Source organism: Ambystoma mexicanum, chromosome 8 (genome assembly GCF_040938575.1).
Source record: "Ambystoma mexicanum isolate Mex_15411 chromosome 8, UKY_AmexF1_1, whole genome shotgun sequence".
Classification (NCBI taxonomy): Eukaryota; Metazoa; Chordata; class Amphibia; order Caudata; family Ambystomatidae; genus Ambystoma; species Ambystoma mexicanum.
Genome location: NC_090929.1, coordinates 737,645,854 through 737,672,070, shown reverse-complemented (window position 1 = coordinate 737,672,070; position 26,217 = coordinate 737,645,854).

Below are 26,217 nucleotides of genomic sequence, written 5' to 3'. Positions count from 1 at the left end.
AGTTAGGTCTACTGCAACTTGATGTTTTAGAATTATAAAGTATTTGAAGACTCTCGACCTCCATAGGTAGGCCAGGCACTCTTCTTTCCTGAGCTATGAGCAAAGGACAGCCCCTTTGCCTCTTCCATCTGTCGTATTACCTCCAATGTAATCTGCCTCTGCTTTCAGACTGCTTCTCCTTTTAGCTCCAACAGTCTTAGCCTTACAGATTAATGCTTTAGTCGTTTACAAGCACCCAGCTCCCGTAACACCTTTATGGTTCCAGCAGCTACCATTAAGCTGTATTGCCACAGTTCCAGTTTGGGATAGCAATGTCACACTTGTATCAGAGGACACTGCACCTTCAACAACTTCAATACTCTTAGAATGTGGGTGAATAGTTCTTAACAAGACCGGTTTCCCTACAGGAAGAATTCACCTACTGGCTTGGGAAATGCTTGCTCTTCTTTTCAGTTTATCAACTTCTATCTTCTTAGACCGTAGAAACAGACTTGGTACACTGTGAGAAACCTAAGGGTATTCGCACTCTTAAACCCCTTGGATAATCTGCGCAGGTGGCCAGGGAAAGGCCAAGATGCGAGCTGGAAGAAGCGCAGAACCTTTTGTTGAACACTGTTCCTTTTGGTTGCTGACATCCCTACACATTGTATAGATTAGTTGTGGGGGCAAGCATAGGTTTTGGACACAGACAGCTTCTTAAGTTGAACGCTTTGACTCAGGTTTTCTTTAGTTTCATTTAGGTAGGGAAATCCCACCTTAGCATAGGGCAAGTTAGGCCATTCTCCATCCTGACATTTAAGTTAATCAAGTGTTTTATTTTGAATTCTGAATCTGCTGTCTGTGACTTGCTTCATGATGCCTTCACAAAACGTGACCACTTTGAAGAAAGAATTTCGACCCTAAAGACTTGCACAGATTTGTATTCCCCTTTATTATCACAGAGTTAAACTCTGACTCCAGTCGGGTTTCACAAGTGTTTGCACACGGCGTTGCTCTGATGGAATATACCTAGTAACAATTTATAAAAGTCAGATTCAGGTTTCTGTGTGATTCGGAATACGTTTCCCTTCTAAATTGGAGACACGTGACCACTCTGGTAAAGTTTTAATAGTTCAACAAGAGAAAATGAAAGACTTCTTTTGTACGTGAACACCCTGTCTTGCAATAGCGTTACGTGTGATACATTCTCATTGATAGCCGGCCTCTTAAGAGCAATGAAGCACTTTTACTTGCTTCCACGCTTATGCAAGATATTGTTAAGCTGGCAACAGTTGCTGGCAAGCTTTTAAATGTGAACTTGCATATGGAGCATCACTCACCGGCTCCCGGAACACTATGCTTGCAGATTTCTTCCACTTCCCGACCTCTGCTGGCTCTTCAACTCCTTTAGGCACTCTTGGAACCCACTTCCCTCTGCAACACAGGTTTCTTCGGTCCAGCCTTCACCACAGGGAGTCTCCTTTACTCTTCCTTCCCTTGGCTTGCTTCAGTATGCTGGCCTTGGGTTGCAGCACATTCTTGGCTCTGCATTCACAGTCATAAGGTGCACCTGGGAAGACTTTCAACCTTAACTCATCTCTCTCAGTGCAGCCACGACCAAGCAAGGTTTGTGAACACAGGACTCGCTCAGGACTTGCAGGTGAAATCTGCTTTCCTCTTGCCCCGGCGTCCCTTAAGTGAACACACTTCCTCATGAACTGCCAGCCTCATGCTCTTCGTCTGGTACTACTACCAGCCTTCCGGTTCCTGCTCCAGCTCCATTCAACTTCCCTCTCCTGCTGCAGCCTTTTATGCTCCTTAGGTGGGGCAATTCAGTTCAGGTGCAGGCCCTCATTGTTAATTGCCTGACCTAGGCAAAGGCTGTCAGCCCTACTTGCCTGTCCTTCCCTTCTACATGCCTCCTGAGCCCTCTTCTTCATCTCAGTCTCTGTGGCATTATGGGACATGCAGTTCGCTTAAGGGAAGTTGTATTTTACTACTTCTTTTGTAGAATTAAGGGTAGATATAATTCCCCTAGTATTTTCAAAAGATAGATTGTAGGTTTTAACCTTTCTAGAGGAAGAAGATGTAGTTAAGGCAGCATTTCCATTATTTCTAGCAGTGCATCTTTGGTATTGAGAAGAGTATTTGACTTTAGGGATACAAAGAATTGGTTCTCTTGATGCTAGAGGTTTAGATGTTACAAACTTAGGATTTTCCATCTCGGTTTTGACAGGAGGATGAGAGATGTTTATACATATACTTTGGGAGATACCAGGGGCTTTGATATAACAGCAGAGGGGTTGTCCCTAGTCCAACAAGACTCTATGGGCCTCATCACGACCCAGGCGGTAAGTTACCGCCTGGGCCGTGACTTTACCACAATGGCGTAAACTACGTTTACGCCATGGTGGTTGGCGGACTTACCGCCCCATTCCGACCTTGGCGGGGCGGTAAGTCCCCAGTCCCCATTTACCCTTCCCCATTCCCATTTTTGCCCCATAGGGCATAATGGGAGTGGGGAAGGCGTTAATTACGCCACCGTAAATTACGGTGGCGTAATTAACTCCATGGTCCCTTAGCGCCATGGATTTTAACACCTGCTAAAAGCAGGTGTTAAATTCGCCATGGCGCTAAGGGACCTCGTACTCAGGCGGTAAGGGTCGGCGCTGTTTACGGCGCCGTAAACCCCTTACCGCCTGGGTCGTAATGAGGCCCTATGTACATAAAGCCCATTTGAACTGCTGACATACGTAGAGCGTGGACTACTCAAACTCAACCAGATTGACTCAAGATGTGTATTACATAATTGTACAATCAAAATATACCCAGAAAATTCATCCCAAGAAGAAGGTACATTAACAAACATATAAAATCATGTAAAATACAATTAAACAAAAAAAAACGAAAGTAATAAGAGAGAAAGATTAACGGTTTTGAGCACAGATTGCTGTGCTCGTCAATCCTAGCAATGTGATCTCTATTTACGTTTTTAGACACAGTATAGAGGAAACTTATGGATTCAACCCTACATGAGATGTTTACATTTTATGAGTATACTCACAGATGACTAAATAACTAACAAGTTATACAACTGGTGAGTAGGCACCTGATGATATTTCTTTGGATTTGCAGAACGAAACTGGTGGAGGTTAGCACTCAAGCTCACTCATGGTGCAATGCACGGCCTAACCATGATGGCCTTAAGAAATCAAACTAGAATTTAAAAGGCTGGTTTGAAGATGTTACTGTCAACATGTAAATCGTATTATTAAAGGAATGGTTCGGTCAAACTTTTGTATTGCCCCTACGGGTCGGCCATGTGTTTTTAAGCCTAAGTCGCTCGATTTTAGAAAAATTTCCTATGGACCTTACCCGAGTTTTCGTCCATTAAACGCACGTGAAAACAGGCACCAGGGAGCTGCCGTTTTGTGATAATCCTATCATTTCCCCCATCGCACTGGCTGACCTGCTTTTGCGGCACTAAATCATATCCCCCGCCCCTGAGCCTGACATTATCAAAACATTCATATTCCCCACCTCTCTCTGTGACGTTTCTGTGTCGTCTTCTACGCCACTTCACACAGAACCCGGAAACCAACACAGATAAGCTCACAACACAGCGCGCCACAATTCGGAATATGAAACTGTACTTTAAAATCAAACAGCAACACGGTAAATTTGGTAAAGTACATTTATTTGACATTAAATGTTTATAGAATATTCTGCAATTGCCATATGAACTCCGAAAGTCATTTATTTTCTTTTATCTCTATCCGCAAATCAGTAAAATTTTATCGTGAGTCACGCGCTGTTCCTTTATGGTACACAGGGTGTTGGTTTTCGTTCATAGAAGCACTTTTGTCGCATGTTGAACCGCAAGGCTGGTCCATCAAGTAGGCACTAGGCCAGCGTAAAGGTTGATATGTTGCTTCCAGCCCCTGGTACCGCGTAAGGGCATATGGGCCCTTGGCGATCGTCCCATAAGATCATCAGAATGGTGGAGTTGTTTACATTAAGCTGCAGCTGGCGCCTGAAGAAACCATCTGCCGGTGTCTGAAACTGGTGGCAGGGGCAAAAGGAAAGGATATACCTATTTTGAAAATATAACATTTATAATTAGTCTCGCCAGCCGATCTTTATTAATATTATTCATTTTATTTATTACGGCCGAGCTGAAACTATTTGCTTTCAAGGATAGTGGAATGGAGTATGTTTGGCTCTAAAATCAATGCGAAAACTAACGAAATAAATCGAGGTTAGTACACAATGAGAAACGACTTTTTGTCTACATACGTGTGGAATGTGGACCTGCATGCCCATGTGCCCGCTACAAGGACGATCCCACAAACCTTTTCAAAGCTCTTCATTCATTCATTTATTCATGCATCCATTCATTAATTCTTCATTCCTGTATAAAAGCGTCTAAAGAGTTACTTACATTATATTTGCAATTTCCATTGTGTCTCTGCGTAATGCAGTCCGTAAATCCCACTGTGGTCTTGACAACGATTTTTCGTATACTGAACTAACATGAAACTCGGTCTAGTTTAAGAATTTTCTGCCTTATCGACGCTTACGTTATTGCACCCCCAACCCCCCTTCAAATGAAGTTCTTTCTGCATGGTCCCTGTCTCTCAAGGTGAAAAAAACAATAGAACCTTATACTGCCAGTGCGAGTTGTGGGCCTCTTCAGGGCGCGAGCTGAAAATCAAAGCCGCTGACCTTCACTAGAAATGAGCATACATTCTTTCTTTGCAACATCCCGTAGTAAAGCCATCTGTGAGAACTTGAAGTTTTGAATCCATCTATGTAGTGCGCCTCAATGTGCAAATGCGAACTGGCTTCTCTCCCATCTGCAACGGCTCGCTTGGCGCGTTCTAAGGCCCCAATTTTGTCCTTGTTGTTTGCAAGCTTTGAAGCCCCAAAGAACCATAACTATTAAGACTTTAAATTTTTTGGGGAAGGTCAGGGAAAGTATAAAGTGCCCGAGGAGTTGAGTTGAAAGTGAGATTTATTGTTTGTTTGTTTTATTATTTGCAATACGCAAGCCTCCCCTTGGTTAACAGTGCCCAGCATTTATAAGAGATTGCGAAAATTAGTTACATCAACAAAAATATATACATACACATATAGACAAGGTCAGCAATATGAGGTGAATAGAGAGAGAATTCAAAGATGACACCCAGGTAGTTCGGCACCCAGGATGGTGAAGGTAGGGGTTAGGTTTAGCATACTTTGTATGCACACTGTACAATAACATTTATTTACAAAAAGACAATCGTATTACAATTATTTAAACCGGGATTTGTACTTCACAACCAGCTCTCCTTTGGGTGGACATGGCACAGTGGCAATGTTGGGTGACAATGGATCAGTGCTCTGCACAGAAACGTTCACAATTCCATATCTGTGCTTCTCTAATACAGCAACAATAAGGCTTTTGACAAAGTCAAACTCCATTTCCTCATAGACTGGTTTGATCACCCATTGCTTACTTCTTTTTGAAAAGGCCTAACTGTAGCGAGGCATCCTTACATTACCCTTAGTCCTAGATTGTTCACGGCCGAGATTCTCGTTATGGGCCAAGACGGCAAGCAGAGTCCTATGTCTCTTGCCTTGTATGCTGAAATGCAAGCGCTTTGGCCTGTACTTTAGGCACATATTGTGGAACACCTCCAAAACTCCTTTGTGACAGAATTCTGTCAGTCCCCTCAAATCTCTTGATAGAGTTTTATCGAAAACAATCTTCTCAATGGCTTTGTGTGTCGGTGAAGGTGGATTCAACCACTTCTTCTTCCGTGCCTCCACTGGGGATAAAGGGCCATGTTCACATTGGTGGAAATGTAGGTTTTTTGACCAGCGGTGCACGTTGGTACAGTGGTGCATCAGTGACCGCCATTTTTCAAGTAATATTTCCACTGACCCTTCACAAGTTTTGGAGCTCCACCAAAGATGGTTGCTGATAGACTGGGACCATTCTGAAATACTTTCCAAACCTTTTTTTTCCCTGCAGCCGAGATTTTCTTATTGATTGATTTAGCAAGATGCCATACGTCAAATTGATGTTTAATATGTGGGAACTGCTCTCTCATTGTCTTGGCAATTGAAACGTGTCTGTCAGTGGCTATGAGGTCGATGTGGATTCCCCTCGATTGTAGATATTCCACTGATTTTATAAATCCTAGTTTCTCCATGGCCACTGAGGATGTACATTGTGTTACCTGCACGACCACCGAACTCACAATTTTCTTACTATCCATGTCCTGAAAGTGGTAGGTGCAGTACTTGGCAGAAAATCCAGGGCTGTCGCACTGTCCATCGCCAGCTAGCCTGAATCGTTTGCCTTCGAATGTACTTGCTAGAGACAATTGTTCAATTTTCCAAGCATCACTAATGGCCGGAAACAGATAATCATGTTGGTATTTGTAGTACTGCGTTTTTTAAATGAAATGGAGTCCCACAAACTGAAAGAAAGACTCTAACTTTCTAAAACTGGAGCCACTAAAAAGAGATGCAGCTGCACACAGTAGATTGCCTGCTGGCAGTTTCCCAAGCATCGGTTGTGCAGACCATGAGAACGTATGATGTAATCTACAGACGGCATGTATTGTGACGTTACTGCCTTGTTTTTGACGAGTCACATGAATCAATGGCTTCCCACATACTTTCCCTCTGACGGAATGCCCACATTTCAGCATATTTATAATATCCATCAAACAACTGTCGAATACTATGTATTTGCCCTCTGTCATTAGACTGTCATCCTGCGTCAAAGTTGTTTCGGCCTGTGACGTTGAGGACATATCACCACATTTGAAAGAAATATCGCTGCTATCAAGTTCTGATGCGTCGGTGAATGCTGCTGCTGGTTCATTCTCTGTCATTTCAACATCTGCTACCTCAACATTGATGGGAGAACACAACAATGTCAACAGCTTTTTTGGTGGCAATTTTTTGGCGGGTGTAGATTGTGTGAATTGATCTGCGACTACTTCAGAGCTATCTTTAATACATCCAGTATCATGTTGTTGCGGGGTTGCGCTCGTACTGTAGCAATGATCCAATACAACTTTGCTGGATTCTCCGGACACATTAATTTCATGTTCTGGCCATTGGACATGAGCATCCTGAGTCTCAAAATGCTGCGTCTGAATTAATAGTTCCTCCATAGTGTAAATGGTCTGGCAAGCAACATCTCTCATTCGCTTCACTGTCTGTGTATGTATAGTTCGTAGACCCACAGGTAACTAGAGGACAGATTGGAAAAGGGATGTTCAGTTTCAACACAAGATAAAGTATAGTACAATTGACTGGAAAAAAAACATAAAATAGTCCCCAGCACAAAAGAATTTCTAAAGTTATGAACTGTTTGTAACTAACCTTATTTTTGTTTCTTTTCTTTGCAACTTTTTTGACTCGACTTTCAACATCTGCACGTTGTTGCTCCGATACGTATCCGCATGTCTCCCCTTCCTCTTGCGCTGCAACGACTATATTTTCTGTATCCGCACAGACAACATGGAATGAGGCTCCATCGACTCCCTGAAACATAGTATTTTCATTACTGTGTATCAAAATATTGTTAGCATAAAACACACGTGAGGACGAACACACATGTACATCTCAATAGCCAAACACGATTTAAACATTGTGTGGAACAATCAAACGACAAGTATTCGAGCTCTGATGACCTAGTTCGATGGAGAAGTCAGTATCCATACCTCTGGCTCTACATGGACTGCCACAGATTATTGTATTGAAGAGGAGGCATTAGCAACTCCCTGAAACACAGTACTTGCGTTAGTATGGTTTTCAATATCGTAAACATAACACACACTTGGGGTCGACGGCACAGGCACATATAAAGAGATAACCACAAATGTTGCATTGTCTAAAAGAATCAAGGAATATTTAAAAATGATCAGATTTAATCGACTTATTTTTCCGATTTCTTTACATCTGCATCATCTAAATGGGATCTTGTGATTGTAGTGGAAGCTCCATCACCTCCCTGAAACACAGTACTTGCGTTAATAGGGAAGAAAGTATAGCAAATTGAATCACGTTATATGATCACGCTCGATGGAGCTGTCAGTATCCATACCTCATGCTGCTGAAGAATATCTAGGGCTGTTGTCAATGTGGTGCGCACTTCCGAAAGCTGTTGTGCCGATTCGTATCCGCATGGTCCAGCTTCCACCGGAATTACTTGAATGTCAGGCTCCGCATCAAGTGCGTGGGTTGACGATTCAACAACTGCCTGAAACATAGTATTGCATTAGTAAGGATTACAATATTGAAAACACAACACACACTTGGGGTCGACCGCACAGGTACATATCAACGGCTAACCACAAATGAAACATGGTGTAGAACAAACAAACGACAAGTGTTCCAGTCCTGATGATCACGGTCAGTTGAGCTGTCAGTATCCATACCTCTGGCTGCTGAAGAACATCTAGGGCTGTTGTCAATGTGGTGGACGCTTCAGCATCTCGCTGAAAGACAGTACTTGCATTAGTATGGATAACACTAATTATAACTGAAAACAAACACCAGGGGACGACAACTAAGGTGTATATCAATTGGAAAGCACTAACCAAACAATTGGTAAAATAATCACACGATACATAGAAACTATTACTTGACATGCATAAAACAAGTCTGTAGCGGAATAGCCAAGTATGATTACCTGATACGCGCTAGAAGTGGTTGATAACTGAGAGCACGTGACGGAAGTAGAATGTTCTTGCTTCAGATTCAAGGGATAGTCAAGAAGTTGTAAAGGTAAATTATTGTTTGATAATGAAATGCCAATATTTAAAATTGCCATGTAAGGAGACAGAATACTTGAGAAATGCGCAATATAGCACAGTTCCCTGTGCCCATATATAGATTTCGTTTGTGGGTTATGAAATCTAAAAATAATATATTGATAAATGTCCTTATTCAAAAAGCTATACACTCATATCAATGTCGAAAGTATTACAATTTGGAACCAACACCTAAAATATCAATGAATCCATTCGGCTACCTACACACTACCGCAAGGCCTAAAGCTAAAAACGGACACTTGACTCACCAGTGGCGGATTGTGGATGAATAGAGTGGGAATAGCGTTTGCGAGCAATTTTCGTGTCGATCGCCGTTTGTTCGTCTTTGTTACCTGAGATGTGGTGTACATGTTCGAGGGAAAGTGCCGGCTGCAGATGCGGTATCGATCACCCCTCTTGTCCTCAAAGACTTGTTGAACTTTACTTTCCGCAATGGATATCCGCAATGTCTGACCCATTCTCTTATTCGATCAATAGTTTTCGGGAATACATGCATTGTAGTGCCTTCAGATTTAGCATGGGTCTTCGAAGGGCAACCGCTAATTGAACAGGCAGGCATTGTTGAAAATTCTGAAAAGTAAATATCAAGATTATTATAAAACCTTGATGAATAAAAATGTCATACAAAAGTAAATGAACCATACCATGCTCAATGCAAGGTTTGTTTTGGGCACCGGAACTATACCAGTTCATCATGTGCAGCTTAGTATTTGCATAAGTTACAGAACTTTCTGTTTTGCCTTGCACGAAAAGGAACCATGCTTACATTATAGACTGGACCCCCGAAGGATGCAATTCGATGACAATTGACACAGATGAAAATAAATAGATCTATTGATAGCATAACAATTGAAACTCAAGTCAATAGCAATGAGACCAATGACCATAGCTCTATTGGGTACTGTAATAGCAAATAGATTGAAATGTAAAAATGACCGAAATATGACTGGGATACATGGCCTTACCTTGACCAACAAACAGTTGGATTCAGCAGGCCGAGCAGTATGTTGCAGGAGAACAGGTAGATGGCCACAGGGAGCACACTGACGAGTTTGCTCGAAGCGGTCACAGATAGCACGGCGACGAGCAGATTAGCATAGATCTCAGTGCTTCTCAGGTCGAAGGTTCAGGAGTTGACTTGCAAAGCACAAAGATGTTCTCATGAGACATATCAAGTGGTTTATAAAGTATTAGAAACAGGAGTGTGTTTGTGAATGAATGACGTGTGTATGTCGTGGTATTATGTTTATTGCAGGGGGGCGGCCTGCCTCAGGGGAGGCCTGCCTGGAGACACGGGGTCTGAGGAGGCCATGTGAGCGATGGCCCCTGGGCGTGGGATACCTTTTGAAGTGTACATGCTGTTTGGCACCTTGGCCGTTTGCGCCTGTCACAGCCCCCCATGCCAGCGCTCATCCCCGGGTGCGAACCGCCTTTGATAGAGGGGGTGGGATGGATGGGCCTGGGGCGTGCAGATAAGGTACAGGAAGACTGCTGAATGGAGACACACTTATGTGGATTGCAGGGGGGCGCCTGCCTCAGGGGAGGCATGCCTGGAGACACGGGGTCTGAGGAGGCCATGTGAGCGATGGCCCCTGGGCGTAGGATACCTTTTGAAGTGTACATGCTGTTTGGCACCTTGGCTGTTTGCGCCCGTGACAGCCCCCCATGCCAGCGCTCATCCCCGGGTGCGAACCGCCTTTGATAGAGGGGGTGGGATGGATGGGCCTGGGGCGTGCAGATAAGGCACATGAAGACTGCTGAATGGAGACACACTTATGTGGATTGCAGGGGGGCGGCCTGCCTCAGGGGAGGCCTGCCTGGAGACACGGGGTCTGAGGAGGCCATATGAGCGATGGCCCCTGGGCATGGGATACCTTTTGAAGTGTACATGCTGTTTGGCACCTTGGCCGTTTGCGCCCGTGACAGCCCCCCATGCCAGCGCTCATGCCCGGGTGCGAACCGCCTTTGATAGAGGGGGTGGGATGGATGGGCCTGGGGCGTGCAGATAAGGCACAGAAAGACTGCTGAATGGAGACACACTTATGTGGATTGCAGGGGGGAGGCCTGCCTCAGGGGAGGCCTGCCTGGAGACACGGGGTCTGAGGAGGCCATGTGAGCGATGGCACCTGGGCGTGGGATACCTTTTGAAGTGTACATGCTGTTTGGCACCTTGGCCGTTTGCGCCTGTCCCTTGCCCTTATGTGATGTTAACTTTGCATGACATTCGCGTAGATGGGAACACTGAGCAGGACACGGGGCATCCATTTTTGTACCCCCTTTCCACTCCATTTTGGTGACCAGGCCTCACTGCGATAGTACAGAGCGCAGAGCACATGGCCCACAGCCTCGTTCCCACTCTGACTGGAAAACTCCAGAGGTATTTGCAACAGGTAATAAATGGAACACAACACTCTCTGAGATCACGGTCCTGCATATGAACCGGCCTGAACCAAGCACATGGCTCATTCATCTCCACAAAAGTGTCCTTGCCCACGCACCCTCGCCAGTGGAAAGTTACTGCCATTCTGACCCTGTGTCCCTGCAAGGTATTCTCTTCATGTGCCAGACAACTGACCACGCCATGATGGCCACCTAGCAGATCCCCACCTAACATTAGACCCCAACTGCAGTATATCGTTGCCTATCAATAACAAATGCCACATATCGGAGATTCTTGTGAGCACAGACCCACACTTCAAACAGTGTATTATAGTGGTCAAGACCCTTGACCTAAGGCCTGTATAATCCAATGTAAATTGATAGTATTGATATATGTGTGACTTTTATAGAGACATAACCGACTGAAAGACTTTGAACAAGTGTTATTTAGTGCATGCATTATTGATAATTTATTATGTTAGCTTAGATAGTGACCACCCCGCTTCACAGCGACCTGAACTTCACCCATTCCAAGCACACGTGTCTGACGTCCATCCTTGAATGGAGACACACTTGATTGATTTAAAAAATCGAAACAACCGTTGTTAAAATATATGTGGTGTTTTATTTTGTAGCTTATTTTGATGACACAAAAATACAAAACTTTACACATTGTACAGTTCAGGTTGCAGCACAGCGAGAGAAAATCCCCTGTGCTGACCGCTGTCACTCGGGAACGTTTCTCTTATGGCACGAACGGCACAGGCAGGTATCACTCTTTGAACGCGGTGTCCAAGACTCCCATGAAGCCACAATGTAAAGGAACGATAGGCCACCAGCCTGTACCACCTGTGAAAAATAATGATACAAACTGTTTTTAAATGACCAAGATAAGTTTAATAAACGTTTGTTGTCAATGACAATTGTTGTAACTAATGGCATTCTGCTTGGACAAATGCTATCTAGACACTGCACACTATTGAACGACTTTCATGCGATACAATGATATGTATATGTAATTTTGGATATAGTAGAAGACCATGAAATAGGAGTGGCATGACAAGCAGAGTATACTTACTCGTTACTCGGATTACGAGGACGAACAGTTGCGCGAAGTTCGTGCATAAGCACCATCATTATCCTCAACACGGACCGTGTGAGGCAGGCTGCCCTGAAGTCTGGCAGCTCGGTGATGCATTGCGGTCGTGGCTCGCCTTCCGAAATGTAGACCACGCATCCCGAGTTTTTCACAGCAGCAGCAGTTCTCGTCCTCGGTTGGCATTAGCTCGCACCGATTGCATGTGCACCAGGTGGAAACACCGCCCATGCGACTAGGTCCAGGCTCTTCAGCTGTTGAATCGTCCTCCCAACTGTCGTCTGAAGACCCATCGTTTTCGCGTGTTTCCCTTTCCAGTAGTTCCTCCTCGGTATACTCGGGCTCGTACATGTAGGGCATTATTGTATCCATTGTGTGTTGCACAAACTAAAATAATTGATAGCGGTGGTACTGGTATCTGTCCACACGGGCTACAAGCAACGAAGGTAGCTGACCAGAGCACAGAAACGAGTCACAGAATACTCAAAGTAACACAGAGAGAGGAATGGAATCGAAAATCTGCTGCTGTGTGTTGTGGAACGGTCTGTTTATACTTATTGAGGAAAGAGGCGTCCTGCCATTTCCATGGCGACATGCCATTAGCTGAAGCGCAGCGAATGTTGACACGAGACGTGCTTTGGCGTTGTGAAATGGGCCGTACGCGTCTGCTGATGACAGGCTCAGGGGCGGGGGATATGATTTAGTGCCGCAAAAGCAGGTCAGCCAGGGCGATGGGGGAAACGATAGGATTATCACAAAACGGCAGCTCCCTGGTGCCTGTTTTCGCATGCGTTTAATGGACGAAAACTCGGGTAAGGGCCATAGGATATTTTTCTAAAATCGAGCGACTTAGGCTTAAAAACACATGGCCGACCCGTAGGGGCAATAAAACATTTTGACCGAACCATTCCTTTAAGAATATGCATTGTTGTATGGGTAGAGTACTGGAATATACCACCGTAGATAGGCAATGATGGTGAGAAGATTGAAAGGCACCCTGTAGCATAGCACAAGAGTGTTGTGCCTTATGGAATAGGACAACACAGACGACATTACCCATGCTGTATGAAGGTTAATTAACCCCAGAAGAGGTTCTACTGATTTATTCAGATTAAAGAAGAACGAAACAGGTTGGGCAGATAAAGGTATAATAGATATTTAAAAAGATATACAGACTAATTAAAAGATTTGCACACTTTAGGTGACATATTATTTATAATGTGCCGACAGCCCGCACGCATCCGGGCGCAACAAGAACTCAAGAGGACAACAGAAGAACAGGACAATGCACAAGTTAGGAGCCAACAAAAATTTCTGAGGTCATTGAGCAAGACAGAAGCACCATGGTATTACCTGCAAAGGCAGGTTTTCAGGGATTTTCTAAAGAGCCTCAGATTAGCGAAGGTTCTAATGGTGGAAGGTAGGCCATTCCAAAACGAGGACGCAATGGCCGGGAAGGATCTACCTAGGCCCCTGGATCTTGATAACCTGACTCCCTGCATCTGCGCAAGATCTTAGATTCCTGGTAGGTTGGTAAGGTGGAACCAGAGCGTTAAGATATTCTGGGGCTTTTCCATATGATATGATATGATATTTTATTTGTATCGCGCTCATACACATGTGTTTCAGAGCGCGACAAGGCAAGGGAGGGGAACAGTGGAGAACACAACAACGATCTTACCCAGTGACATTGAGAGCGCGCAAGTGCATGGGAAAAGGAAAGGGGAAAAGTGCATAGAAGGGGGAGAGTGGAGAGTGCGGGCAGAGGAGAAAGAGATAAATAATAATAAATAAAAATGAATAGATAGATAATTGAGGCAATAAACACTGGTAGTGCAGCCAACAAGTGGCAAGTGCTGTATTTACGGCAGCAGACTGGGTAAGTCTGAGAAGTGCAGAAAAAGAAGAAATGGGGGTTGGAGGACTGTATGGGTACAGATACAGACCCAAGTGCAAGGGGTGGCCAGGAGGCAGTGCAGGAGGGTGGCAGGGTGAGAAGGTACCTGGGCCCAGGGGACCCAGAGGGTGGCCTGGTGCACAGTGCCAAGAGAACAGATCAGCAGGGGAGAAGGGGAGTGAAGACAGAAGCAAATAGGAGAGTCTTGAGGTGCTTCCGGAAACGGAGATGGTTCTCCTCAAATTTTAGAGTGGCAGGGAGGCTATTCCAGAGGGAGCATGATGAACTAACAAGCCCATTTTTAACTGAATACACTCCTGCACCGGGAGCCAGTGGAGGTCTCTCCTAAAATTGGAAATATGCATTCTTCTGCGAATGTTCAGGGCCACGCAGACCGTGTCATTTTGAATGATTTGGCAAGCCTCTATGTTAGATTTTGAGGCTCCACATAGCAAGGTGTTACAATAGTCCAACCTCGACAAAATGGTGTCTCGAGCTATGGTCACTGAGTTATTTTCGTTAAGAAAGGGGCAAATTGTCCGTAGAAGCCTATGATGGTAATTGCAGGTCCTACAAAGATATTGCAGCTGGGCATCAGAGTTCAGCAAGGCTCCTAAGTAAACCCCTAGTGTTTTGACGTTTGAGTGGGTAGAGATATTGTTACCTTGTAACAGGAAGTTATCATACGAGGAGTCCAGTTTGGGACGAGCCTAAGTAGATCAGAAAATTAGGAGCTCGGTTGTGTTGCCGTTTAAACACCTAGAAGAAGCAGGTGTTCAACTGAGCACAACTTTTTCACTTTATTACTTTAGAATCTGTTTTTTATCATTGTACGGTTTTTATATGTATGATTGTATTTTACATGATTTTAGATGTTTGTTAATGTACCTTCTGCTTGAGATGAATTCTCTGGGTATGTTTTGATTGACTCGAAATATTTATTACATAATTGTTCAATCTAGTTGAGTTCGAGTAGTCCACACTCTACCTATGTCAGCATTCCAAAGGGGTTTTATGTACATTGGCTAAGAGATGTTACCATGACAATACACCATAACTTCTTCTGGCATGATGGTAAGGGAATCCCTTTCATAGAAGAAATACTGTGTCTCATCCCATGGATTTTCTTCACTACCCTGGGCTCTGTCTCCACCCAGGTGATCCTCCCACAGTACACCACTCCCAGGATTGGGATCAGGATGCGTCTGCACTCTCCTGGGCACATGGGAGGAGACTTTAGGCAGGGTTTTAGTAAGGGATCCTTGGGATTCTTCACACAGGGTACCGCTTCTTCTGGGTGATACACTGCAATCTGGCTTTCCAACGGTCACAGACAGCCTCTGGAAACGGGACGGTGCTGGTGGACTTCTTGGGCTGAAGTCTCGATCTGCACTCTCCATGGGCTGGAGGGCAAGGAATTTCATAGAGCCCTGACGAGGCTTACCCAAACAAAATGTCATCTCTGATCCCACAGGAAGCACAGGTTAACAACCAACACATAGGATTGTGGGGAATCGTAGACCCTAGAGCCACACTCCGGGGCATGTGGCCGAGCAACCAATCTGCAAGCACTGTGAATCGGGGGTTGCAAGATACCCTAGCAAACAAGAGGGGACTGTCCCAGCAAACATTCCTGGTGCTGTTCTACAAGTGAACTGCACAGGGAGACCTTCTGCTATCTTTGTGTGCCCTGCTTCCCCAAGAAGATACCAACATCTCCAGCAAAGTCCCACCCCAGCTTTATGAGCACTGTGGCCTTGAAGTAATCTCAACCCTACATTCCTCGTATGTCAGACAGGGATGCAACACTGTGCCAGCAGCCATAATGACCAAAACCTGCACCCCACCAGGACCAAGAGCATACAAAGAGAACACGCCTGGGCAGCAGGTCTACTGTCATATGAGAAAATGTGCAGCCAACATGTTGCTCAACCCCTACATCATGGTCTGTGCATGGTTCGTGTGCCAGCTTCCACTCTAACAGGGTCAGTGCCAAGACCTGCACCAACACCAAAAGACAAGGAAGCCTAACAGTATGTACAAAAGGTCATGCTGATCACTAACCGAAGCGTGGGGCACCATGAGACCCCCATATGTTGAAAAGAGGAAATGTACATGCAACATGGAGGATAACACTATGACAACAGTCATATTATCCCCTTCTCACTGTGACCTTAAGGCTCCATGGAGGAGTGTTTGCAAACCAAACATTCCCAATACTGCACTCCCTCCTTAAGTCATGGTCAAAGGACACACCAATGTTACCACCGGCACTGTTGACTTCTTCCTTTGCTCAATCCCTATTCTTGACCCATCTGCAGGCCCAGGAAATGCCATCCTCGACCACCCATGAGCCTGGTTACCCTTGGTGCTCAGCCCAGCAGGATCTCCAGGGATGGCCCATACTCACTAGGCCTAGGGCTGCCCTCTCCCTCTGACCTTTAAGCCCAGCAAGGTCTGAGGGGAGAATAACGATCTGCATTCTTAGACCCACAAAGCCTAATAGAGAGGTCAAAATATTGGGAAAACAAGAGACCAGCCCAGCAGGTTTCTTCAAGTTTCAGTGTATGGAAGGATGGAAAGCAAAATAGGAGGATATTGGGACAGGTAAGGTACTTTATCCCATCATTGCGATGGGAGGCCTGTAAAGTAAAAGATAAATAGAAGATATTTTTGGGAAAGGACTCTGTGGGAAGGTGGTCTCTGGGAAGGTGGATCGTCTTCATGAGTAAGTACTTTGATGAGGAAAAGGGATGAGGAAGTAATTATCTGCCACTGGGGATATGGACCTTGTAAGGAAGGCATGGAATCAACAGTAAGACAGACACAAGTGACCACAGTTCAAGGGTGTTTATTGAACTTCAAATAAATGCCTATATAAACCTAAATCTACATATGGGAGCGAGCTATGACCATCAAATAATAATAACGCAATCGTAGTGGTGTCTTGTACAAATAAAACGTCCTATTTAAAAAAAAAACCTGTTGCCAATCCTTACCTATAAATACAACTAGTGTGGGGAATAATGTTAGGAAAAAGAAAGAAGTGTTCAAAAATGATATGTCAGGTTTTAAGGCCATTGTCCTCCCTTGCCCATGTTTTCAGCATGGGAAGGTGGTTCACTTGAGCGTAGCACAGTCTCTGGCTTCTCCGGCACAAGGTCACAGTTCAATCCTCAGAATCAGGGCCTTTGGAGAGTAAGACTCCTTGCTTCTCAAAGTCTCTTCACTAAAAGGGCCTGATGCAACCAAATAAACAACTCTTTTCCTCTAAGTATTCACATGGGGTGAGTCGCTCTCCACCCCGGATCCCCCTAGCTGGGCTCATATCTTTTTTGCATAAAGTTCTGCACAGGCTTCCATCTGCCAGGCTCAGGCCTGTCTTTCACCTTTCACTTTATTGCACAATGTTTGTAGGTTATTCTTTTTCGGGTGATTCACGGTTCACCCTGGAACGCCCTGAGCCGGGCTCAGATCTCTTCAACACAATTAGTCTCCCTCAGCCGAGCTCCGGACCAGTGTCAATTTTACATCAAGTATCGAAAACTTTCAAATGTGTAAAGGGTTTGGCTTGACCCATTGCAGGACCACATCGATTTCACAATCCTCTTTCTTTTAACGTTTGCACCCTTTCGATTGATACCTTACAGAGACTTTCGAATGAGCACCCACATGATGCCAGACCACTCTGTCTACGGTATTGTATCTTAGATTCAAAGTTCATTCACTCATCTGCTGTTTTAATAATCTTCTTTATGCAATGTTGCCGCTTGCAACCTTTATTTCCACATAGACCGGTCTGGTATCAGTCTCCCCAACTCACCGGCTGTGCTGACTTCACTGGTGCTGCTTTGTTGTAGCAGCCAAGGAGAGTACCACAGCGGCAAATGCTTCTCCCAGGCTTGAATATCGATGCCGGAGAGCCCCGGGTACCTCCAACACACAATACAATACAGGTTTCTTCATCTTTAATTCCAGGTCTTATGTTTTCAATTCTCGAAGGCTCATGAAAGATGCAGTCTTTTAATGAAAATGTCAAGGGTACCTCCCTCCTTGCAATCCTCTTCGGTCTTGCTGTCTCCCACCTTGTATTAAACTGCCATCTTGAAACTGCTGCTTCCTCATGTGCTTTGCTTCGCTCAAAGTGTGCTTTTGTGCTCCGTCTTTTATCCGTGTGGGGAAGTGTGATGGAAGTCAGGTGTTTGTAATGATCAGTAATAGTCTGATTCTGCCTGACCATTGTATTGGGACATGTCAGGTATACTGCTCGGGTGTTAGTCCGTTTTTGCTCACAGTGAGTTGTCCATGGGAAATTGTTTGTGTTGGAAAAGGGGGTGGGGGAGGCTGAGTCCCTACGTATCCTACCTGGTAGGATGTGGGAAAGGTGTTACAGGAAAGGGGTAGTGCGTCTCGCTATCTGGTGTCCCACTTCCACTCGCTGAAGACCCCACATACAGGTGATCCTCCCGCACTGGTCCACCCCCAGGGTGTGAGCCCACACTACAGAGGCACAAACACAGTCAGCCTCATTAGGAGTTGGGGGATAATTGGTCAAATTGGCGGTAACTGAGTTACCGCCAATTTTACCACTATGCCAAATTATGAGGTTGGGTTCTGAGTGGAGGATTTACCTCCAGGAAAACCCAGGAAGTGAATCTTCCCACTCAACGCCATAAAATCAACAGATTTGGTTAATTTACCAAAATTGGAATTCTGCCACAGTAATTCCGCAAAATAAATCCCCATTGGGTACAATGGACCCAAAATAAATGCAGAATTACACCGCCGCCACCACTTGTAATCAAAGTGTAATTTTGCCTGACCAAATGGTGGTAATGGTGGTAATGGTTTTCTGGCAGATTTACTGCCAAATTACTGCCTCACTCGTAATGAGGCCGAGTGTGTTCTAGCCAGGCTCTGTTGCTGCAATGCTTGATTGCGCACAGACTGCCCATTAATTTACTGTGCCGTGACGTATTACGTCACTGGCACCTTAAAGGAATACACATCTCACTCTTCCTTTTTCATAAGAAAATAATAAAATGCAAATGTAAAACAGTCCCATGACACATGTGGTAACGATTATTGTCCAAACCGTTTTCTTATGTTCATGGAACATGCACCTTGAAATTCTGGAGGTAGTTGGGACGGTACTGGGAATACTACAAATAAGCAACAAGGAAGGTCCTCATTTTTCGGGAGCCATGTGGATGAGGACCAAAGCATATATCAAAGAACACAATTCCACACTACGGCTACCTACTCTTTATACATTCGGGTTATGCTTATGCCACTTATCCAAATACATTGGAGCTGTCATATATGATTTAGACAGGGGTACACAGGATATTTCAAAAAGATTTCATATTTTAATCCATATACATAACACAACAAATAAAAACATATAAAATACAGGCTTCAGTTATGATGCAACTAAGTTTTCTCAACCTTTTATATACATGCTCATTATTTGTGCAGAGGTGGGGAGTGAGGTTTGTATTGACGAGTGAGGGGCATTATTCAAAACACATATCACTAAGTTTGCCCTCTAACTTTTTATTCAATACTGGATGTTTCAACACTGAGTACTTAATCGTGTTTTTAGGTCCAAGAATTAAAGTCTACTGTTGACTAAATCTACAATGTACACTTTCTTGGGCCCGTCTTCGGGACACTTCTCGTTAGACACACGTAGGAAACTTCTGCGTGTTTAGATGGTATACGAGAGACTTCCAATAGGTGCTGTAAAAGACCAAAGAGTCTCAATTAAAAACATAGCGATACCTGTGTATCATCTCTATAGTCTTGGGTGAGGGAATATTGCACTAACCTTCAATTGCTTAGTAATGTATGAGAAGGCATATTTCAGATGTCATTGGGACGGTATCAGGAATCTTGCATGGGATACCGTCATTCCATTCTGTCCTCTGGGACCTTCCAATTCCAGCTTGTACCTCCCCCCTGGTCAGCTGGCCCATTTTCATCTTCTTCGGCTTGAAGACTTTCATGGTCCAGATCTTCTATATCGTCCATCTTTCATGATGGTAGCGTTTCAATCCTTGTTTTTGTTGATTCCCTTCTCTGGTCTGGCGAGTCCACCAATTTTCAGAACAAACTGGAGTTCCTTGTAATGGCGCTCTGCCCATCTGACACCGTAGCCATTGACTCCTTTACATCACCTACACTGAATGGGTGAGGTTTGTGTGGGAGAGATAATTTTCCCCTGGGTTGCCTGGAGTGCACTAGAACTTTGTCCCCCACTTCTAGCGAATAATCGTGGAGACCTCTGAGCGAAGAAGGTTGTCAAATGAGAAAGAGTGATAACAAACACTTCCTGGTCATCGATCACCCCAGGATTGCAAGGTGCATGTTCTGGGATCAACCCTCTAGGGCACCTTTGAAAAAGTACTTCCACAGGTGGCACCGACATGGCCCGATATGCCGACAGAAACTGGTATAGTGCTCTTTTTTCGCATTGTCCTGGCCCATGGGCTATTTCAGGTGTGCATTTATCTCTCAGCCTCACCATTTGCCCATGGCCAGATATGCCTCATTTTTCAACGATGAACTCCATGGGCGTGTAGAAACTCTGAGAAACCCCCACTCTGAAATGGGGGACCATTTTCTGTGCATACTTCAGTGGGTAGCCCATAAGTGGTACAGGGATGACATCTGCGAGGAATGTTGACTTCATGAACTCTACCTCGGGATACCGCAACCAGTAGTACACCAGCACCAGAAAGTGTGTATGCCAACAAGTAGATCCAAAGTCCTGTAGGGGAGTTTCTCCCGTGGTCGGCTGGGCCTTCCACGGACCTCCGGGCTGGGAGGCCCCAACTCCTCCCGCGTATCCCAAAAATGAGTATGAGACACACACAAGAAGCAAGGTGGTTCTGTTGTTTATTGAATAATGGCAGGGATGGGTCTAGGATCGTACACGTCCGTCCAGACTCTCGAAATTCGTGGGGCTCGCAGGCCCCTTTTTGCCTCAGTATGACGCGCTACTTGCATCACCTGGGAAAGTTAGCAAAAAACCTATTGCCACTCTGGATTGGTTCCTCGAGTGGTAGGGTTAGTATAGCATACGTATAGAGAACACTGTTAGTGGTTAAGGGTCAGTCAGGTGGTATACTTGGGTTGTCCCTTCTATTAGATACTTGAAAATTGTTACACGAAGACCCCTAATGATTGGCTAATGTTAGTGGCGTCAATGATGAGTGCCCCATGTTCTGATTGGTCCACTTGCGAGCCCCCCAGCCTGGGACCATCGCTGTTCCCAGCTCGCGGTGTACCTGTCATTTGCAACAATATGTAACTATGTGTTCGTGCAGACAATGCATGGATGTGCTCATATGCCTGAGAGCAGACCATTCCCATCGCTGTAGGTGTCCATTGGGTCATTTAATTGTTGCAGCCTGTGTCCCAGACGTGGGACCCAGGCGACTTCTCCCTCGTGGGTCTGGCACCCTGTCAGGTTTGGCTTGGTCACGTGAGGAGAGACCGTGGCTGAGGCAGAATTCTGCACATTTTAAAGTTGTATTTGCCTCTGCGTGTCTGGCTTTGCTTACAGGTGTGACCTTGGCGTCGGCTGGTAGCATACGAGTTGCAACATCGCTCCCTTGGCTATCAGTTCTCGCTGGGCTCGTTCTGCAGGGTCAGCAATTGTACTCTTGCTCGCCCAGTGTTCATGGAGGCTCTTGCTTGCGGCCTACTAGGGCCTGGTGCATAGGTGGGGATGTTTAATGCACGGCACTTAAGTTGCGGTGTCACATTGCTTCACAGGCAGTATCATGTCTTCGTTGTATTTTCATCCCAATTCAAGGGTCGGGAGAAGCGTCAGCAAGCATGTAAACGAGTGCTTTGTGCGTCTTGCGTTTCTGCATTTCGGAGAACCTATGTGAAAAATAATAAAGATGCGCGACAGTGGGTGTGTCCGTCACCTACGTCATAGCACTGAGTATGTTCTTCGTGTGGATTGGTGTGGGGGTGTTCAGTGTGCATGGTTGCACGGGTGGTCTTGACAGTTGGCTAGGTCGTCATGGCATCTCTAACGATGTATTTTCTTATTGTTAAGGGCTTAGTCGAGTTCATCCATGCCGCAGGTGTCGGCTTGAGCAGGGCAGGCTGGCGGGCCGGCTGGTGGGCACATCCGTATGTTCCTGTACCAAGGTATTTGGTCGTCTGGTAGATAGGCAAATTCATCTCGTGGTGTGTGTCTGGGTCTCGATCCTCTAGGCCAGGGGCGCGAGGAGATTGGGGGGAGTCTTTTCTCCCATTCTCCCACTCCAGTCCCCCCTCTTGTCGACTTATCAACCACAAACAAATCCTTTTCTTTATCTCCTCTTACTCTCCATATTTTAGTTACTCCTCCCAGGTGTCCATAGTGGTTTACATGGTCCTCAAATGACCAATACATATATACACAACTTCCTCCCGGTTTGCAGTATACCCATCTCCCGATGTAGCTCCTCGGGTTTCTTGGGTTTTCGAGCTTTACGGATGCCTGGTCCAGGTGGTTGGTGATGATCTGTTTGCGCAGTTTCTCTCTTTCCTTTATTATGGTGTCTGTGTGCTGGTCATCATCAGTTGGCATCAAGGGGTGCATACCAACCATTTCGATCATTTCGTCTGTAGTGCGTGCCTTCCGGGCCTTCCAGAACATTATTATAATCAATGCAGCCCCAGCCAGTATTATACATCCAACTATAATCTTCAGCCCGTCCGACAACCATGATGGCATCCATGACCATAACAATGAAAACCAGCTGTCATCCTTCTTCACTCCTTTACTTTCTTCCATCATTTTGGAGTGCATCTGGGCCAGTTGTGATACTGCTTTGGTGAGTGTACCATTGTCAGCATCGTTAGCAGGAATAAATGTGCAGCATGATTGTCCTATCTTTGCGCAAACTCCTCCCTCCATCGCTGTAAGGAGATCCAATACATATCTGTTCTGTAGTGCTACCATCCTCACCTCTCGTAGTTCCTCTTTTATTGCGTTGAATCCATTTACTGTTGAATTAATGGTCATCATCAGCTCCCATCGGGTTATCTGGAGCCATTTAGCGTTTGCATAAGCTTGTAGTCCAGGGTGTATTATTGACGAGAAGAACATTGTGGCTCTGCTAAATAATCTGTGTTCTGGTGGGATAGAAGTGAGTGCTGTTTCCGACCTTCCCCACAGGTAGTTTCCTGTCAGAGGTTCTCCTTGTCTCTTTTTCCTGTTCAGGACATTATTGTTGTTGTTGTCGTTGTCCGAACCCCTCTGTGGTTGTACCGATCTCTTCTTCCTCTTGTTCCCTTCATCCATTTGGGGAAGTTGGCCATGTTCACATGTTTTTGGGGCACTACTAGTGATGGTACATTAATGTGTACCATTGTGCATATATCATTCCACAACGGGGGCAGGGTGTGATATGCCTTATTTCCGCAGGCCCAGTAGTGATCCATTAACACTGCTGTTCCTGCACCCCCTCTTGTAACTCTAACACGCTTGCACAGTTGGTGTTGTATCCCAACCTCCACATCTCCTCTGTGTTGGTAGCATAACTTTGGCGCGGTCAGCGGTAGTATGCTCATTGGGTCTTCATCCTTCTCCATCCATGTCAGCATGGGTACGTACTTACCCCATATCGTCCAACATCTTTCATTGTGTTCCTTTATGGTGGTAATATTTTCTCTTGTTACCATGTTGCTACTGACCACACCTATGTCCCATTCATTGTTCATGTATACCTTCCCTGTTATTGTTACCAGTGGTCTTTCCCAACAGCCTTGTGTACCAGGAACTTCAGTGGCGTACCAATCACATGGTAGGTATTGTAGTGTTACTTTCTTCGTTTCTCCCTTTTCAGGGCCACTTGTCATGTACCTGAACGCTTCAGCATGCAAACTGCTCTTGTGATAACTCAAATATAACTTGAGGAAATTGTTTTCGTATGGATATGTGTCTCGCGTTTTCCACACCGTTCTCACCACCGTTCCTTGAAATCTCCCTCTCGTTTGGAATAGTGCCAGATATATTATACATCGTGCCGTCTTCTCTTCTATTTCTGTGGCGACGAATGTTCGGGAAGCGCTCATAGCGAATGGGATCAATGAGCAGACATAACAGCTGTCTTCTGTTGTCTGCTTACCTATTTGGGTCATGTGCTGGTACCACATGTTGTTCGAGACGTGTGCTGAATCTGTTATGTAATTATCAATACCCTTATTATCTGAGTATGTGCTGCGTTTAACTCTACTTCCCTTATGTGGAGGGTTGCTAGTACCACCTGACGTAACACCTGTTGCAGCCGTGGGAGGGGGTACGTTAGGTTTGGGTGCAGCCATAATATTGATAGCATAACTTTTCTGCCATACAGAGGCAGCCAATAGACCAGTGATGACCAATACTCCTATAATTTTTATTACAAAAGCTAGTCTCACCGGAATTTGCTCTTACCTCGCTGCAGTCTGGCAGCTTATTCTTGCGACGTTAAAGTTGCCCGCCTGAAAATTCTCAATATGCTTGTAAATATGGTTAGTTGTTGTTATCAAGCCCTCCCTTTCAAGTAGTCGTTCAGTGCCCAGGCGAAGAGCTGTTCCCACGCCAACCTAAGTGATCTATCTCTTAGAGCAGGTAAGTGCTGGTGAAGATGGGGCATTGATTGTTCTATGGCCAAAATAAATGCGGTGTAATAGACGCGTACCCTCCTTCTTTTTAGGTACTTTGGCCTTCTTATATGATATACAAATTGGTGTGATAGGGCTTCAGGGTAGTTATCGTCCGCGGGTAGCATCTACTCCTGGGCAATGTACGCTGTTAGTTACTTATTTCCTTAACAATACAATTACACACGGTACCTGCATGTGCGAGAGAAGAAAAAGAGAAAACATACAAGTGTTTACATGTGTATGTGCGCAAAACAATGTCCTTCAACTGGGGTGACCTTAGTGGGCAGGGTGTTTGGGGCTCAATTGGCGGAAATCTGTTTACTTTTCAATCTCGTGACCATGGGATGGGCTGTGGGCAAGTGTCCAGTGTTTATTTCAGTACTTGTCTCTGGGGACTCTGGGGGGTGATAGGGTGTAGTGACACTAACGTCGTCAGCTGTAGTCGACATCTCCTTCTCTGTAGGTGATGCTGTCGTTGTTCTTCCAATGGCCCTGTCGGTAACGCTAGGGCGGGTCTGGAGTTTGTAGATCTTCACGTCGTGTAGGTGATTCCAAGCACGCTTATCCTGCAACTTCACCGCTCTCGTAGATACCTCCTCTACCAAGTGAGGACCAGTAAAGCGTGGACTGTTCCACTTTCTATTGAAATTGCGGAGTAGCACGTGGTCACCTTTAGCAATTTTGCTGAGTCCTTCCTTTTCCAATTCTTTGTCGGCGTCTTCTTGTTGATAACTCTTAGACCCGCCCCGCGTGCGCTCGAGCTTTTGAGATATAAACGCTACACTAGTAATCAAAGAAGACACAAATTGGTACATTTCATCACCAAGAACAGTTGCAGTGTTTTCATAATCTGTGAATGCTCTTGATGTAGGCGTTAGAGGAAGGCGCATTTGACGTCCGGTCACCACCTTGTGAGGAGTGAGGTGGTGGTCAGACCCTGGCCTATTCCTTAGCTCAAATAGAGCTAGCGGAAGACAATACAACCAACTCTTCTTTGTTGTTTGCTGTATCTTTGCTATTTCCTCTTTCAATAGGCCATTCAGGCGTTCACATATACCGTTGGCCTGCGGGTGATATGCACACGCAAATTTATGCTTAATGCCCAGTAAGGACGTGATGTGCTGAAACATTTCATTAGCGAAGTGCGGGCCGTTATCTGACCGCAGTACTTCACACACTTCCCACCTGGGGAAAACCTCCCTCACTAGAAATTTAGCTGCTCTGAAGGCATCTGCATGTGAGCAGGGTCCTGCCTCAATCCACCTGGAGAATGGGCATACCACTACAATCATATACCTATTTCCTTGACATACATTGATCATATCAACGTAATTAATATGAATGTGCAGGAAGGGTCCCTCTGGCCGGGGTAT